Below are 18,687 nucleotides of genomic sequence, written 5' to 3'. Positions count from 1 at the left end.
GAAATAGCGGTTAGTGTTGGACTAGGACCTGGAAGAGACCAGGATTCAAATCCCTGCTCAGCCATGAGACTCACTGGGTGGCTTTGGGCAGGTTGCAGTGTCTTGGCCTAACCAACTTCACAGGGCTGTTGTGAAGATAAAATAGGGGAGGAAGAGATTCGTGAACTCCTCCCTGGAAGAAAGGCAGGATATAAAATTTGTTGCGCTTTTTTCTTTTTTTGTCCACTTATTTCACCATCTGATAGAGGTGTCTTTGCACCTTTTTGTTGCAAAAATATTTGGCATGTGCACACACTGCAGTTTTAATACAGACGACAACCATTTTGCACCAGGTTCCATTCCTGGGCCCTGCGCACCTTGGTGGTGTGTGCATAAGCCCAGCCCACCCAGCCCCGTTATGTTCTGCCCCTGTTAACCCCCATTCTGCCCTCTTCTGGGTCCAAAAGGACCACGTGTTGGTGGTTGTACGTCAATTGAATGCGTCCAAAATGGTCGCCTCCTGTATGTTAAGCCCCATCTCCTCTTGTGGTGAAGGAGGTGAGGACAGGTGACCCCACCTAGGCCCGAAGTCACCCCCCCCCCCAATAATCACCCCAGGCCTCAAAACTGTCCAAAATTCCTTTTGTCTTCTAAAAATCCACAGCTAAAGTTTTCCTCTGCTAAGATGCTGTGCAAGGGCAAATCGTTACTTTTATCAGTAGGTGAGAGCTTCAAAAAGGCTAATGAATAGGCTCTGTTCAGGGCAGGCCTGAGAACTGACTTTTATCTCATTCAGTAGCAACAACTTTGGACATGCTGAACCGCTCTCATTCCCCTTTCCTGGGAAGAGTCCAAAAGAGTCCCAAGACAGCAGCTTTCTGTTCATGCTCAGGGGAACTCGAGGCAGGACTTCGGAGGAGGAGGAGAAAGGGGAGGGAACTGGAAGGGGAATGTATGCTCTGTGCAAATGACTGTGAACTCGTGCTTGTTTGTGAACTATCAAACTTGCTCCTTCTACCAGTTCATGGATGGCTCGGGCCCCCTCAAGCCCCATGGAGTCGGCGCCTATGTCCTTGAGTGTCTGTTGACTCCCATTTTCCCTTTCCCGGGCGCAATATTTTCCCCCACCCAAGGGCAAAGCCTCATAAGGCTACAGTGGGTCATGGGAAACTGCTTTCATTGGTCTGTCTGGGACCACTGCCTTCCTGCTCCCCATCACACCTTGTCCACTCTTCCCCATTCTCTTCATAAGACCTGCCAGTTTACCATTTAAAATAGTTTTTGCCAATGCCTCTGTAGCAAATGCAACCACTCCCCTCATTCTGGGAGCCACCTTGCCCTTCTTCCTCAGAGCAAGAGGCATTATGAGCTGCAAACGCTCTTCAAAACCCTTGCCAAGGCTGCTAAAAAGTCTGAATTGTAAGCTAAGTTTGTATCCCGGCTTGCAGTCCTGGCTTACAGGGCGAGTGCCAACACCAGTTTTCCCTTTCAGAAGTCATAGTGATGATGGGTGATGGTAAATGATTATTTAAACTGGGGGAGTAGGGAAGGAATCATAACCCGTAAGGGGAGGCGAGGAAGGAGCTTGCCTGAGGCTGTGTACACACTTACACCTTTAAAGAACCTTTGGAGCACATTATTTCCAATAATAATAATAATAATAATAATAATAATAATAATAATAATTTATTTATATCCCGTCCTCCCCGGCCAGAGCCAGGCTCAGGGCGGCTAACACCAATAAAATCACAGTAAAAACATAATGGGGGGAAAGGGGAGGGGAGAAAAGGAAAGGGGAAAAAACCAATTTAAAATACAGGTTAAAATGCAATTTAAAATGCAGCCTCGTTTTAAAGTAGCTGATAAATCAAAACCATAAGGGGAGGGAAACATAAGGGTCAGACCGAGTCCAAACCAAAGGCCAGGCAGAACAGCTCTGTCTTGCAGGCCTGCGGAAAGATGTCAAGTCCCGCAGGGCCCTAGTCTCTTGTGACAGAGCGTTCCACCACATCGGGGCCAGTGCTGAAAAGGCCCTGGCCCTAGTTGAAACCAATCTGACCTCCTTGAGGCTTGGGGCCTCCAAAGTGTTTTTATCAAGGAATTCTGGAACTTGTAGTTTACCCTTCACAGAGTTACAATTCCCAGAAACCTTTAATAACCTACAGGGCCCAGAATTCTTTGAAGGGGTGGGGAATGTGCTTCAAACGTGCTTCGAAGATATCGTGTGTACGCAGCCTGAGGCTCATCCCCATAGCGCCAATCCATAGTTTAGCATTTAAAATGGGCCTGGTTCAAGATGTGTGTCGGACTGCCCCCTTATTATAATGCTTCTCCCTCACCCCCCCCCCATTCCCAGCTGACCTGAGGAGGTCAGTTCCCCAAAGGCCGCCTCTCTCTTCACTTTGCCCAACCCGACCCGCCACGCCTCATCATCTTGTAAATTCCTGGGCCGTGTCACCCTTTCATCGCATCTTGTATATCGGGGCTCTGGGACCACCTGGCCTTGTGGGGTCAGAATAACTGCGGTCACGGTCTGCTCTGCATTAATTAACCTTTGATCCTTAACGGGCACCCCGGGGGAGGAGAGGCGGGAGAGCCTCGTAAAAACAACAGGGAGATTAATGGCAAGCAAGCAATTTCACTTTCAAGACTTTTGGACAGCTGAGGGGGGCGGCGAAAGGAGCCCATCGGACGGGTAGTGAGGGCGGGTGGAAAGGGGGCTTGTGCAGCAATCTGGGAACCGGAGAAACCTATCAGGCTGCAATAGCAAGAAGAAACCCTGTGAGCAGGGTTGCCAACTGATGGAGGGGGAAGCAGCCTGGCCTGCTCCTGCGCTCTTGACGCCAGTTTGATTTGCAGAAATCAGAAGAAGAAGCTTTTTTCTCAGCATCAGGATAAACTTTACCAACTGTGTGAAAAGCACAGCTGCAGAGGCCGGCTGGAAAGTTGGCGACCCTGATGCAGTGAGTCCAGATTACTGTACTTGGCTCTAGGGCATAGTTTTAGAATTTGATCTTAAATTGTACATTGCAGGCATGAAAACATCTGAAGATCATTGTATGTTGGGATTTATTTCTACTGAATCCATTAACTCAAATTATGCATTAATATTAGAAGCACAACATACATAGCTTCTTGGGCCCAAACCTAATTATTAATTGCAGTGCTTCTTTTCTTAAAAAATGTTTAGGGGGTACTCTCATTTTCCTACTCATTTTGAAATACTGCCCCTCAATAAGGCCAAACTTAGATTCACAAAATGTTTAGGGGTATGCGTACCCCTGTGTCCCCCCAGAAAAAAGCACTGATTAATCATTAGCATCTTATTTGTGAGTTTTTCCTGATATTTGCAAAGGCCTCTGTGCCATTTCCCTCTCCCTTTCTAGTTTAGTTTTAATTGATCTGACAGCTATTTAATTGATAGTATGTTTCAGCACAATCCTATACATGTTTACTTTGAAATAAGCCCCTCCCCACTATGGGACTTCTTCTCTTGTGCATTTAGGATTAATATTGCATTGTTATTCAGGTGGTGTTTTTTTTAATTCCTGCTTTTTTCTGGTTGCAAATTCACTTTCTCCTCTATAAAGTATTATCTTGTGCTATCAGCTGCTTAGACATGTTTAACCGATTATTTAATCTTAAATTTACTGAATGAAACCAAATAATTAAACGGGCATTACCAACATCTCAATATAGTTTCTTTTTTAAGGATTTGAAAAGATGGGTTTAATAACTTTAGTAAGCAATTTAATAAGCAAAAGTGACACTTGGTATTAGGAATGTGGGAAAATGTCAGTTTCAGGTTCTCATTTTTCCAACAATAAATTTAGTTCCCCACATTCTCATATCACACGCACACACACACACACACAAACACACACTTTGTGAAAATTCGTAAGCTTTTCTCGTAATATGCACATTATTGCAAAGCAATTTTCTATCATGTACTCCATTTTTCTATGTTATTTTCACTTTTATGTATTTATTTTCACACTTTGCCCTAGGGTATGCAATTACTTGGCTGGAGAACCACGTTGCAAAATCCGGAGGCGTTTAAATGTTGAAGGATGCTGTTTCAGTTCATGAATTGTTTTGGAACATGAGAATTAGGTAAGTTCACCTTTAAACGCTAATTGAATAACATTTCTCCCTCATTCCCACTTGATGGAAGGAAATTTCGCTTTGGGAGTCTTTAAGATTAATCTTCCCTATTATTGTCAGATAAAAAAAGGCAAACTGGATTTAAAACGAACAAGTTAAACCCCCGCAAGTATTGTTTATTTAAGATAACTTACACCCTGTCTTTCAGCTGAAAAATACTGTAGTCAAGGAGGCTGACAGGAAATTCATACAAGTCTTTTTAACAAAAAAAGAACAATTATAAAGTCATGTTTTGGAACAGGCATTGGATGTGGCCCTCCAGATATTGGACTACAACTCCCTTCATCCCTGACCATTGGCCATGCTGGCTGGGGCTGCTGGGAGTTGGAGTTCCAGCATCTGGGTGGTGACAGGTTTCTACATTCTTGCTATATGGAAGAGCAAGGCATTCCAGCACTGACCTCAGCCAGAAATTATCCACTCCACTTGCCTGTTGCTGTGGTTGCTAGAAGGAAAGCTGGCTGCTAGAGGGAAAGCTGGACCAATTTCTCTCGGATATGACAACTAGGGATTGAAATCTCTGAATATATTTATTCTGTGCTACCTGTGTCTCTGTTCATTCATAAGTCCGTTTCATGTTATTTCCACATTAATCTGGAATTTTTTTAAAAGATGCATGAAAATCCCAATTTAAATATGAATCTAAATTTGTATCCTTGAATAGGTTTTCTCAGAAAATGTATGTTGCAAAATAGATTTTCTCGCAAACTCCGCATATATTTAATCAAATGTAAACTTTGGGAAAGTGGGAAATCCAAAGGATATCTATTTTCTGATCCACTCATTAAAGCCTGGGTGGTGCAGTACAAGAAATCCTCAGGCATCCCTGATGACAACTATCTGCTTTGCATACAAAATGGAAGGAAAACCAATAATAATAATAATAATAATAATAATAATAATAATAATAATAAAATTTATTATTTATAGCCCGCCCATCTGCCTGGGTTTCCCCAGCCACTCTGGGCAGCTCCCAACAGAATATTAAACAGAATTAAGCTTCAAACATTAAAAACTTCCCTAAACAGGGCTGCCTTCAGATGTCTTCTAAAAGTCAGGTAGAATCTCAGGTATGAATGTAATCCTATGCACCCTAATTTGAGTAAATCCCACTGAAGTCAGTGATCATTATTTTAGAGCAGCATTCGCCAACCCAGGGCTGGCCTGTTCATGAGGCGGGGTGAGGCTCCACCTGGCCTGCCACCACCACCACCACTGCCAGAGAATCAGCAATGGTAGCAATTTCCGCGAGATTTCTCCAGAAACTGCCACTGCTGCTTCAAGGACAAGACCACACAACGCAGCAGTGGCATCAGCAGAGTGACGGTACCTTCCGGTTCCACTTTAAGCAGCAAAACGGGATGCACCAGCCTGTGCCCTCTATGTGTTTTGGACTACAGCTCTAATCAGCGTCAGCCAGCACAGCCATGCTGCTTGGGGCTGATGGAAGTTGTAGTCCAAGACATCAGGAGAGCAGATCAGCAAAGGCTGTTATAGAGGGACATGCATGGGATCAGGGCTTCAGGTTTCTTTTTTCAGCATATGGGGCCTAGGTGGATGGAACTGGTGTGTCTCTGTATGGACTGCTGCGACAGCTATTGATGACAGTCCTATTTATTAATCATGCTGGCGCAGTGAGGGATTGAAACTGTGGTTCAGACTTCAATTACTCTGCTGACTGAAGCTTGCAAGTGTGTCTTTCTCGCTTGTGTTATATTTTGGGTTTGCTTTCATGTAGCTTCATATTGGACGCTACTGCATTTTATTTATTTATTTAGAGATTTCAGACCAATGGTACCCTTGAACGGTGTGAAAAATATTTAAGAGATTGCTCTCATTTCTTACTTAGAAAGTAAATGTCCCCATTAAAAAAATGGCTTTTATATTTGGCAATTCATTAATTCCACAGGCAATTATTTGGTTGCCACCACTGTGTTCCAAATACTTATTTACCCTACTATGATTATGCAACACTGGGTACATTTAAATAATGAATTTGATTTTTTTTTTAAATGATTTTATATAGGTAAGTCCAGATGACTCTGGGGGCTGTTGGTAGGTACCTTTCCAGGGAAGGGAAGTGTAGGATGGGGTGGAGTTTCAGATTGAAGGCGGTGCCTTTTCTAATTTGAAGCTCCACCCCATTACTCTGTACACTCATCCCCTGAAATGGCACATGGTCATTTGGACATACACACCTCAAATTAATAAAAACCGGACTTCAAATAATTCCACTGCAGTGGACAGTGAGGCAATGTAATTTTGGGTAGAAGGCAAATGGCTGTGCAACAGTGCTGAATGTGGCAAAAACAGGGTGGAACGAAAAAGGTTCCTTCTTACATCCTTAGCAACTATGCGACAGCACAAACCTGTGCATGTTTCTTTAGCAGTAAGTCCCATGGTATTCAACGGGCCTCGTTCCCGTTGTCCCAGGTAAGCCGGCACAGTATTGCCACCTCTCTTCCTACCCGCAATCCCCATTTTATGCAATTCCTCTTTCCTGACCTGTGGGATGGGAACGGAAAGTCGCGATCTTTAGCAAAAGCTCGATGAGTTGCTACACCATGCCCCCTTCCCATAGACATCATCTCATGGCCATCAGGCCCCTCCCAGATGACCTTTTTAATTACATTTGTGATGTTTGTGCTCATGATCTATCGGGATGGTCGTATACGATCCTGCTTTCGATACTTTTGTGCCTGCCAAAGCTTTGGGGTGTCCACGCGGCTTCATTTCCAACCAGTGCATATCCCGTCATGTGTTTGTCTGAGAAAGAGAGCATAACTCTCTTTGTCTCTCAACTTTTTCACATGCCTCCAACCTGGGTTTATTTCACGGTTCGTGGCAATGCATGGATCCATTTGCCTTGTGCTCCCCTTTCTCGTTCTCTCTCGCTCTCTCTTTCTCGCTCTCCTATGCCATCTGCCCACCTGTCCGCATGTGTTTGGGGATCTGTCTTCTCGGGGCGTTCCCCCCCCCCTTGACACACTGTTTATCACTGTCAGAAGCCCACTCGCTCAGTCCAGTTCCATCAGGGAATGTAGCAACCACAGATCAAAGCCCCAGAGTTCTGGAAAGCTCTTTCACCACCAGTGGCTCATGGTTCGAGGCCTGGGTGAGAAACCTGAACATCCAGGCTTGCATAGCTCATTAATGCTTCAACAGATCATTGGAGGCTCTATTTCCCCTTCCCCATCAGTGGATCCGATCTGACTCCATGGGGCGACCGTCTGCCATTTACCCAAGGGCTTGTAAAACTCGCCAAACTTCCTCATAAACTCCCAGCAAAGAAGGTTTCATTTTTAAGAAACTCCAGCCCAGCTGATATCAGATTCCAGGAACCTCGGTGGAGAAGAGTGGTGGACGCGGTCTCCAGACACAAGCAATCGGGGGGGTAAAAAGGTTGGTTTGCTATCATCGCTGTATTGTGTCACTATGTTATTGTATCACATTGAGGGGTTCCCCCCCGCATTCTTTTCCCTAATGCATGATAAATCCTAGCGCAAGCAGCATGCGCAGCCAAACCCGAAAAATGCGATCAGAGAAATATTTAAGGCAGCAAAGCCTGCAGCATTCGCGTGGATATGTTATCTGCATTATATTGGCCTTACCGATGTTTTGTGGAATAATGGGAGGTAGATAATACCCCAGCTAGCAAATGCAACAGAATGCGGACACGGTTATTGGAGATCGAGATGTGTGGCACCAGAAGCCTGCAGTGTTTATATTGCAGCATTATCCAAATGAAGCCGTAATATCTCAGCTGACGCAGGCAAGGAAAATTAGTCAGAGATTAGCCAAGCGATCGAGACAGCTAATGTGCCGGAGCTTAAATCGCTAAATATATCCATAGTTACAGCAGACCTTTGGTAATAAAATGTGTAATAGATGCCGGGAGATGTGACTGGTGTTGTAGCTAGCGGCTCATTAGTTGTTTATATGCTTGGGCTCAGTGACAGTTTTGTGGAGAACCAGGAGAGCTTTTTAAGGTTTCCTGAAATGTATTTTTTGTGTGTTTGGGGGGGAGTTCCCCCAAGTGTTTGAATCTCAAAACTTGCAAATATTCCATCTCTTGTCCCTCCGTCTTCCTGAAATCTCGAGGAAATCTTGAGTTGTCCCAAGTGACATGTTGAAATTATTATGACCTTCCGTTTAATGTTTTGTTAGTTTATTACATTCACCGCAGCTCACAAAATGAACAGGAGCTGGGCTGAGGAGTCTGCTAGCGTGAGCGATTGCTCTGGCTATGGCAGCTTTATGTTGATGTTAGCTAGCCAATTTCGGTGTAATGGATTCTATATTGCTTCAATACACACAAAAATATTTGCCGTTACATGTTATGCAGGGGTTGCAACTTATATATGCAGTAGCTTCCGCTATACATTTTGTGCGCCTTTGGAGAGAATTTGTTTTGAAATCATTGCAGTTTTTGAGGGTGAGGAGGAGAATCTCATCTAACCTATCTGTACTCAGTTTGATTACATTAACAATTTGGTGAAAATCCATTACACAGCCATAACATATTCAAACTTGGAGCAGGCAAGTTTTCTTGTTGCTGACATTGAATCCTCACTAACATGGTGTTTGTTGAAAATGCACTGAGGAAAAAATACGTTTTAAAACTGTAAAGTTTCACCTCATTTAAATTAAAATGGGTTTAAAACACCACCACATTACTGCTTTGCTGACCAGATATTGAATTGCTGTGAAATAGTTCTTCTTCATAACTTGTACAATTCGATTTTGGGTAAAATTTCCTACTCCACTTTAGCAACTTACATAGTGTGTATGATATCAGGTAGGCTTGTTTTTTTTTTAATGGTACAGAGGACAGATAGACTACCAATGCAATCCTATACTGTATATATATATATGCTTACAGTAAGTCCTACCAAGTTCAGTGGCACTTATTCCCAAGCAAGTGTTTACAATATTTCAGCCTAAATGCCGCAGTTAAGAAATTCTTCCAATTCTAGGAACAATTCTAGAAATGACCTTTCTGTTGCTAATAATAATAATATCATGAAGCAAGAGTTAAGGAGATGTATACACAATTCAGGGGCTCTTGGGGTGAACTTGAAGATTTACTTCAACATTCCCATCCAATATTAAATATACTTTTATTATATTAGGTGGAATATCCTACTGGAGCTGAAAATGAAAGGCAAAATGATAATACTTCCATGGTGCCTGGCCCCCAGCATTCCCTAGTAAACTGTTTAGGAAACCTTCAAATCATGTATTTTCCTACAGCTTAGAAATGCTCATGTCCTGCTCATGTGAGATTTGTATTCTTTTTCTTTGGATCGTAAATATAGCTTCCCTTCCCAGCGCTACCGTTATCTGCAGCGTTTCAAGGTTTAGCAAATGCAGGCAAAGTTCTTAGAGAGGGTATTTGAAGGATCTGCTGGAGTATTAGGTACAAATTCAGCGCATTCCCTCCAACCACTAGACTGGCTGAGAAAGCAGGCAGTTTAATTTATTTACTGTATTTTTCTTTTAACCTGCTTGTCAGGCAGTTGTCATCTCCCGAAGCAGCTTACATCAATTGAAAAGAAAAGGGGGAAATGAGAACCTGGTCCTGCCATCCGACTTACGAACTAAAAAGACAAGGCAGTCACACAAGAGGAGCGGAGAGGAGGGTAAAGGTAGAACGGAGAGGGAGACCAGTTTAACCAAGGCCAAAGAAAGTGCTGCACTAGGAGCATTTAGACCCAGATCTAGCCATGCTCCTCTTCCCTTACTGCTGTTCTTGCTTGAATGGTAGCTGGTGGCTCTTTTGGCCTATGGATGGGAACAGCGTGTTCTTGCCTGCTTAGCAATCCCAGGGTAATAACTGTGCCTCTTAAACTGGTACAGCAGGAGAAAATAAGGTAATGCTCTAAACAGAACGGATTACAAAGGGGAATTGATTGAATAAACCACATCCTCCTCGAACTGCGAGGACCAAGGACAAGTATGAGAGAACAGAGACGGTCCTGGTAAATCTGTGGCAGGTGGAATTATGTATGTTCTTTGGGCCCCAAGAACTGTAAACTTCTACACTGTACTGTATGTATTCCATTCAACGTATGCAGAAGATAAACAATGGAAAATCTGTTGCTCCACAGTACAGGAAACTTGTATCGTCAATCATTGTGTCTGCTTGTTTGTGTGTGTTATCACACTTAAAGTTGAGGTGTGAGAAGGGCAATCAATTTTCAGTGTTTATTTTTGTTTCCCTTTTAGACAGTAAGAGGTGCAGTTGATACCAATATCATGCTCTCAAGTGCTGAAAAAGCAGTGGTGAGGGTTTGTGTTGTTCATGCTAGGCTTGGGTTTCCTCCTCCCTACAAAAGTTAATAAAAAGGAAATCAAGCCTTCAGACATATTGGTCTGCCGCCTGACTTCCTTATTTACATACATATTCAGGAAAGGTTGTTATTTCCACCCCAGCTCTAAACATATTTACCTGTAAATGTCACATGAATTTCCATGAGATTTGTTTCTCAGAAGGTATATTTCAGATTGCCGTCTTCAGCTATTCCTGTCTCCTGCCAAGTTTTACCTAACCACCCGACAATAAAAGGAACTGTGTTTTCTCAGTTTCTCAGCATTGCAAAGCAGTAGACAGTAGATTCAAGATTTATTTTGTATGTTTTTCTTTTAAAACCCTTCCCCCTAAAAGGCTTAGCGAGTGGATAATCTGTCATGGATTTAAAACCCATCCATTTCAGATGGGGAAGAAGGGTTGCTGTTTTTTAACTAAATGACTAATCTTCCAGAGTATATTTCTGATCCTGTTTTGTATATTTTATAGCATCCTCAACCTCATGAATCTTTCTAAAAAATTGTAAGGTGGAGGGACCACAAATGTTATCCTGCCCTACAAAAACACATTATTATACTTTAAAGATTATCCAACGCAAACCACTGATGAAAACTCACAAATTCTGGGCACAGTCCAGACAAAGTGAATTTTTTTTTAAAAAAGACTAATGGATTTAAGAGAGAAGGGAGATTTACAGGGCAAGCGTATGCAAGCTTACTCAGATGTATGTCCCACCATATTCAGCTGGGCTTGCTCCCAAGTTAATTGTGCATAGGATTTCAGCAGAGGGCTCCGCTTTTGATGGGTTCTGGCTCTCTGGTTTCAGGATAAAAGCTGGAACTCAATCCCAGGACAGAAGGAAGAGAAAACATTTGCCACTGCTGTCGCTTTGTTTTTAACAATTGTTGCCAATTTTGGCTGGCATTCAACTAAGTATCGCTCAGAGTAGACCCACTGAAATTAATAAACATGGCCAAGTTAGGTCCATCCATTTCAGTGGGTCTCCCTTCAGTGAAACCTGATTGAACACTGGCCTATATTAACATTATAATCACTAATAATTTGACCCGTTGCTCAGTTAGTGAATTTTGAAATATTGCTGCCAATAATATTTTATACAACTAGAAATTTGTATAAAATATAGAAGTATTTTATACAACTGGCAAACCCTTGGGAAATGAGGTGCTCTCCTTGAACGTGGCCCAAGGCCTTGACAGTACTTACGTACAGGCACTTTCTCAGAATTAGTCACAGGTGCAACACTTCACTAGAACGGGCCTTCCATTATTTAGAGGAACAAATCAGCATGCAATAGCAGCAGAGATTGCCAGCCAAAGGCAGAGATTGAAGAGCTACAAAACCCGAACCGTAGCCAGAGAGTCTGGGAAGAGGGGGTGGGGGTGGGGAAAACCCATTTGAAACATTCCGATTGTTCTCTGTGCTACCGGGATCTTTCGATCATCAATCATTTCTATTACCGCGGAAATGTAACACTGAAAATAATTGCATTATAACAACAATACAGAACTCTCTCAATCACAATATTTATTGTTCAGTGGAGAGAGAGGTTCTGTATCTTGCTGCACTGAAGGAGTCTAAGGCGGCTGCAATCCTACACGCTCTTACTAGAGCAGAGAGTTAGGGTGCTTCCAGATTACCTGTTTTGTAGAGCGTTTGTCCTGATGTGTTTGCAGGGAAATTAGACGGCGCTGGCTATTTAATGAGCACCTACTCTTATCTCCTTGGCAGGCAGCTCAACGGCCTTTGCATTAAAGCAAGTGTCATCCCACACTTTCCAACCCATTTTTCCCATCCGAAAGTCCAGTCTTTTGGAGAAGTGTTTATTCTTTTCCCCCAACAAGCAGCATCAATCAGCTTGGATTGCGCATCCTGAATTTGCCAGTTATGCAATTGAAGTCTCTACCCCAAAATAAAGATAGTCTGGAATAAGAAGGTGGGTGTCCACTGGTGTGGGATTGTTGCTGCTTCTTTATGCAATTTTTGTGCAGCCTCCCATCTACACAACATTGTGTGTTGCTTCCAACAAAGTTTTACTCAGAGCAGAGGGAGAAATCCAACTCAGTTCACATTTAAAGATGAATGGTAGTGGAGCCATCTTTTTAGGAAAAAAACAAACATAGTTGGAGTACAGCGTTTTTATGTTTTTTAAATGGTGCAGTGTGTTCTGTTTACCTTTGGGGCTCATACAGACTTCGTTTTGTGTTGCATTTCTTGGCACAGGTTTTTGCTTTAAAGCGCTATGTCCGAGCAATTTTCATTTTGCCCTGGTGCTTTCCCCGTGAAAACCTGCTCTTTACCACTGAAAACCCAAACTGATGTTTGTTCCGATTGAACGTCAAAGAGCAGGAATTCGCAGGCAAAACTCTGAGGCAAAAAAGGTGCTCAGACATGGCACTTTAAGGCATGGATCTCTGCCTAGAAAGTGCTGCAAAAGGTGAGCCCTTGGTGGGTTTTTTAATGTGTCGTTTTAGCAATGCTTCCTCCCCATTTTCAGACCTTTTGTTTTTAGATAGGAGTAGATAGGCATTATATTGCAGCCTAGGTTACCTTTGAAATCATTATTGACAGAGTAACATCTTCATTTCTTGGTTAGTAAAAAAAACTTTTGCCCCCCCCCCTTCAACCTGGACCCCAAACAGCAAGAAAAGGGCACAGTGATTTATTTTTGAGATGTTACACACATCAAAGGTTTTCACACTGTCCCTTTCCTGAAATACATCTGCCACAACGTCTGCCAGTTGGCATTTCTAAATCTTGAACATGTTCTCAAACCAAGCTGTGGTTTTCCACAAATCTGCTGAGTCAAAGGTTCAAAGATAAAAAGAAAAATAACAGAATGAGAACAGATGCCCCTGCGCCTCCCCCAAATCTCTCTTTTTTGCCTTGGATGAATTAAACTAAAATTCTAGCTGCCCCGGTGCTTCTCTGCTCATGATACAATTTCTTCTTCCTTGGCGACCACCACGAGTAAGATGGTCTTCCATGAACAGAGTCTTAACAGTGAGTCCGTAAGTGACTGTGGAGGCCTATTTTGGATCCACATATCCTTCCACAATGGGGACATAGGTTTCCGGATGGGAGTTGATCATGATGAGGGTTTGCCAAGTGTGCCTTCCTCTTCACACGTTTCTCCCTTTCGTCCTGAGTTCGAGCGTCTTCAAAGTCCATGACATCTTTGGCAAAGGCTGTTCTCCAGCTGGAGCGCTCGCAGGCCAGTGTTTCCCAGTTGTCTGTGTTTATACTACATTTTTAAAGGTTTGCCTTGGGGGAGTCTTTAAACCCTTTTTGTTGACCACTAGCATTACGCTTTCCATTTTTAATTATGCCAATAAGGAGTCCCGTTCCAGCCCCATACATGCACTGAATTCCCATGGTTATGACATGTTTAGTCCAAAAGGGAGTTTACACGTGTAGAATTGAATCCCAACTTGGGGGAAATGTGGAATATAAATACATCAAACAACCAAACAAACATTCCCTCATTTCTGGTAGGAGACACTTGATTTAGAATGCTTCTATTTTCCCCAAAGTTCAGACTTTTTGCAATGAGGAAAGTAATAGGGGAAGCGTGGGGTGACCCTTGCTTTGACACAAGATCATCTATCTAACTGTGCCTTTATGCTAACGTCTGAAGTGTTGAGGATTATATTTCAGCATTATCTGAGGAAGTGGATTCTGGTTCATGAAAACTTTTGCCATAATAAATCTGTTCACCACAAGGCTCTTTGTTGTTTTTACTGCAACAGACTGAACGTGGCTACTCTTCCAGAAAACAATTTTATTGTTTTGGGGGAGGTTCACACTGGACTAGCCGCAATCCTCTTTTTAATAAAATACTTTGTTCATTTAGAGTAGCAGCTGCAATATGATCTGAATATAATGCAAATGCAAGCCTTTATTGAGAGATGCACTCTGCAGGGAGACTCATGCTCTGGGAATGACGGAGAAACGTTTTGTAATTCAGGAAAGTCAAGTAAAGTGCAGATATTCCAATCTAAAGCATGTTGCAATTCAGAAACTCCATGGGATAGCTGCAGACTCTTGTCTGCGGTCCACACAGTTTAAAGAATCAGACGTGCTTGGAAGAGACTCTGATTAAGTTGATCATTTAATCAGTGTCTAAGGGAGTTACTTGTTCCAGTCTGAGGCCGGTGGTGGTTCTAATCAGAACTGGGCAATAATAATAATAATAATAATAATTTATTATTTGTACCCCGCCCATCTGGCTGGGCCTCCCCAGCCACTCTGGGCGGCCTCCACAGAAACCAAAAAACACTAAAATATCATACATATATATGATAAATAAATTCTGTAAATGAATCAAACATCTGGCTACTCCTACTAGCAGGGCATAACTAAGGTAGGGGCATAGAATCTGTCAGTTTTGGGTTCTCCCGGTTCCTCGTTTCCCCCATCTTTAATTCAGTTCTCTACATTTCCACATCAGTTTGTGATTTATATATTTTTTACAAATCCCTCAAGAAAATTCATCAGCACCCAAGTGCAAATTTCTCCTGGCATACACATGTTTGTATGCAGTTTTGCCTATTGTATACATTTTCCAAAGCAACTTCCCCTAATACAGTCATACTTTGGTTTTTGAACAGCTCAGTTCTCATATGTTTTGGCTCCCAAATACCGCAAACCCGGAAGTGACTGTTCTGGTTTGCAAACTATTTTTGGAAGCCGAACATCCGATGGGGCTTCTGGAGCTTTTGATTGGCTGCAGGAGCTTCCCGCAGCCGACCAGAAGCCGTGTTTTGGTTGCCGAACGTTTTGGAAGTCAAATGGACTTCCGGAACGCATTCTGTTTGACTTCCAAGGTATGACTGTACAGTGGTACCTCGGGCTAAATACTTAATTCATTCCGGAGGTCCGTACTTAACCTGAAGCTGTTCTTAACCTGAAGCGCAACTTTAGCTAATGGGGCCTCCTGCTGCCGCCGCGCGATTTCTGTTCCCATCCTGAAGCAAAGTTCTTAACCTGAAGCACTATTTCTGGGTTAGCGGAGTCTGTAACCTGAAGCGTATGTAACCTGAAGCGTATGTAACCCAAGGTACCACTGTATATGCATTTCTGTCCATGTTACTTGGCTGGAGAACCCCATTGCAACATTCAAAAACGGGTGAATTTGAAAGAATGGCTGTCTTTCAGTTCTCAATCTGGTTTGGAAAGTGAGAATTAGGTAGGTTTACCTATAAACACAAACTGAATCGAATTTCTCTCCCATTCCTACTGGTGCCATTTTATCACATTCCCCACCTCTCCAGGGTTGCAAGAATCAAGTAATTTACCAACCTATTAGGTTTCTAAAATAAAAAATAAAAATCTCAGGACTGGAACTGGTTATTTTGTTAAAGAAACAAGCTATTTTGACTCAGGGCGGGGTGGATTCAAGAATGCTGCAACTGTATCCTGCATTTCAGATCCTGCTCTGAGCAGTTGGGGGGGGCGTTTCAACTTGATGGCCTCCAATGAACCTTCCAACTATGATTCTGGCAAGTATCCACGCCATCCATTTAAAACACCCTCCCAAAGAATTCTGGGAGCTGTAGCTTACAGAACTGCTATTTCAAGTACCCTCAACAAACTACAGTTCCCAGGATTCTTTGAAGGAGAGGCGTATGCTTTAAAGGTGCTTTACATTTATTTTACTTTTAACAATTTCAAAAGATTTACATGCTGCTTGGTTGTAATAACCAAGGCGGTTTACGAAAAGTATAAAATAATCACATTATTGGTTAAAAGCTGCTTCAGGTTGAGCGCTTTCGGGTTACACTCCTTGGCGACCTGGAAGTAACGGAACGCGTTACTTCCGGGTTTCGCTGCTTGCACATGCGCAGACGGTCAAAATGATGTCACGCGCATGCGCAGAAGTGGGCTCCGGAACGGATCCCGTTCATATCCAGAGGTACCACTGTATAGTGTATATACACCTACAGTCATGCCTTGGATCCCAAACAAGTCAGCTCCTGAACAATCAAAACCCAGAAGTGAGTGTTCCAGTTTTTGAACATTCTTTTGGAAGCCAAATGTCCGACGGGGCTTCTGCAGCCAATCGGAAGCCACTCTTTGGTTTCCAGATGCTTTGGAAGTCAAATGGGCTTCCAGAACAGAATCTGTTCGACTTCCAAGGTACAACTGTACAAACATTATACAGGCCTGCCTAAACAACAGTGTTTTTAGCCGGTGCTGAAAAGAGTTCAGTGAAGGTGTCTGCCTGGTATCAGCAAGCAGGGAGATCCTCAGGGTGGGTGCCTCCACACTGAAAGACCAACTTCTTACAAATGCTGAATGAATACACCTGTAACAGAGCAAGTTCCACAGAATAAGTGGGCCTATGAAGGGTGGCTGTGACCAAGGCCAGAGTGGGGCTGCTTTAGGATGACCTGAGTGTGCAGCCCGAATTGTTTTGCATCAACTGTTTTATTAAGCATTCTTTATGATTTATTTGCAGAGAGGTTAGCAGACATTGCGTCAAGCAATTGTTCTTCCGCATCTCTCCATCACTTATCACAACTGATCTGTTTCGCGGGGGGGGGGGGGGGAGAGCAGGTTTGTTGGCCAAGAGACCAAGGCAACTTAAACCGCACGACCCGTGTGTGTCTGTCTTCTGGAAGAAGGTACAGGGTTAGAAAGACTAGGACTAGCTGCCTGAGAAACAGTTTCTATCCAAATATGATTTTGATTTTAAATGCAGTGTAAGGTAGTTTTTAATGGGAGTATATTGTATTTAATTATTGGGGTATAAGAGTTTTTAGGGGGCTAACCAGGCTGGGATAGCTGGCTTGTTGGTTTCTGAATGTCTGATGTAGATTTTTTCAATTTCGTTGTTTTGTATGGGACAATGACAATAAAGATTAGCGTATCGTACAGTATTGTATCGTATTGTGTGATTCCTGCCTGAAAATAGTGACAGTCTTGGAAGCACCCTAGACTCCCAAATCTGGTGGGTGGGGGGAAGACCGCTGCACGGTAGCTCCTAAAATGACTAGAAGGTAATTAAAGTATTTATACCAGCACGGTGGGGAACTGGGGAGGGGGGGGCGGAGAGGTGAGGCTTTTAATATGGGGGGGGGGCGGCCCAGCCTGTGGTCAGTTAGTTCCAGGTTAGGGGCTGGATATCCAATGGCTGGAAAATTGCCATTCTCCCCATTGAGGTATTACTTGACCCTGTCGAGAGCGGGGGCTTGTTTCCTGCAACACTTGGCCCCTCCTGGGTTTAATTTGGCGTAGCAGCAGAAGGAGATGAAACGGAGATACGCCGGTGGGAGCCAAGAACCATATATCCTCAAACGAGGGGAGTTCACGCCAAAAATGCTGACATCATGGAAAAGGATGTCACACGAGAGCCGAAGCCTTGGGAGAAAGCAGGAGAGGGGAAGAAGCTGGCCTTCTGGCCAACAGGAAGCCCTGCTGCTTGCCGTTTGTTTAAGTAAAGACACATGACAAAATAATGTATCCACCTAATCCTGGAAAAACCACAAACGCTTTTATTTTGCTCTTCTGGGAGGGGCGGGGTGAACTGGTAGCATGGAAGCCTCAGAAAGAGCAAGGGAGGGTGGCCAAAATTGGGGATTCTCCATATCTCCCCACTGGAAAAACATCCAAAGAAGGCAAGGGGCTGTGAATGGTTACTGAGAGCTGGTGTCATTTGATGGACAGTGTGTTGGGCTTGACCTCCAGAGACTTACTAGACAGCTTTGAGCAAGTGGCTCTCAGTCTCCAGCTGCCTTGTTCTCCAAAACTGCAATTCCAGGCTGACTACTTTTTCACACAGCATCCAGGCAAGCTCATTATCAGCCCAAATGAATTCTGGAGTTTTCTGTGTTGTCCTCCTATGTTTGCTCAACGTGGCAATTCCACAACCAGCCCCGTCTTGTCTGAACAAAGCAAGTGTCATTGAATTTATTATTATTATTATTAAATTAACATATTTGATTGGTTTTTGCAAAGGCATGCATGACAAATGAATACATCAACATCTCACCCCCTCCCCTAACATTGAGGTTAATAAAAATGCCTTCACCTTTAATTAGACAGTTCCTGTTTGCAGATATAATCTTGTCACTCATAATAGTCGTTTCCAGACAACCTGTTTATTGTGCATTCCTTTCTGATTATTTACACAAAATATTGGGGGTGGGATAGATGCAGTGGTGTAGCGTGGGGGGTGCAGGGGGGCCGGCCGCACCGGGCGCAACATCTGGGGG

At 43.3% G+C, this 18,687-nt stretch overlaps 1 protein-coding gene across 4 annotated transcripts in view; it reads left to right on the top strand.

The window, feature by feature from the left end:
- Nucleotides 1-299: 299 nt before the first annotated feature.
- The window catches only part of LOC310692287 (netrin-1-like), a 42,421-nt gene continuing 24,033 nt past the window's right edge, over nt 300-18,687 (top strand). Inside the window, exons 1-4 of one of the 4 annotated variants that reach the window (XM_083472979.1) lie at nt 300-528; nt 1,136-1,398; nt 2,839-2,942; nt 3,987-4,092. The gene's annotated coding sequence lies outside the window, so the exon portion shown is untranslated. The other 3 variants (XM_083472978.1, XM_083472980.1, XM_083472981.1) reach the window with 3 other exon arrangements.

The sequence above is a fragment of the Podarcis liolepis genome (assembly GCF_965112155.1).
Source record: "Podarcis liolepis genome assembly, chromosome: 13".
In the NCBI taxonomy this organism is placed as follows: Eukaryota; Metazoa; Chordata; class Lepidosauria; order Squamata; family Lacertidae; genus Podarcis; species Podarcis liolepis.
Note: the sequence above shows the minus strand (reverse complement) of the source record. Positions and strands in the feature narration are given on the sequence as shown.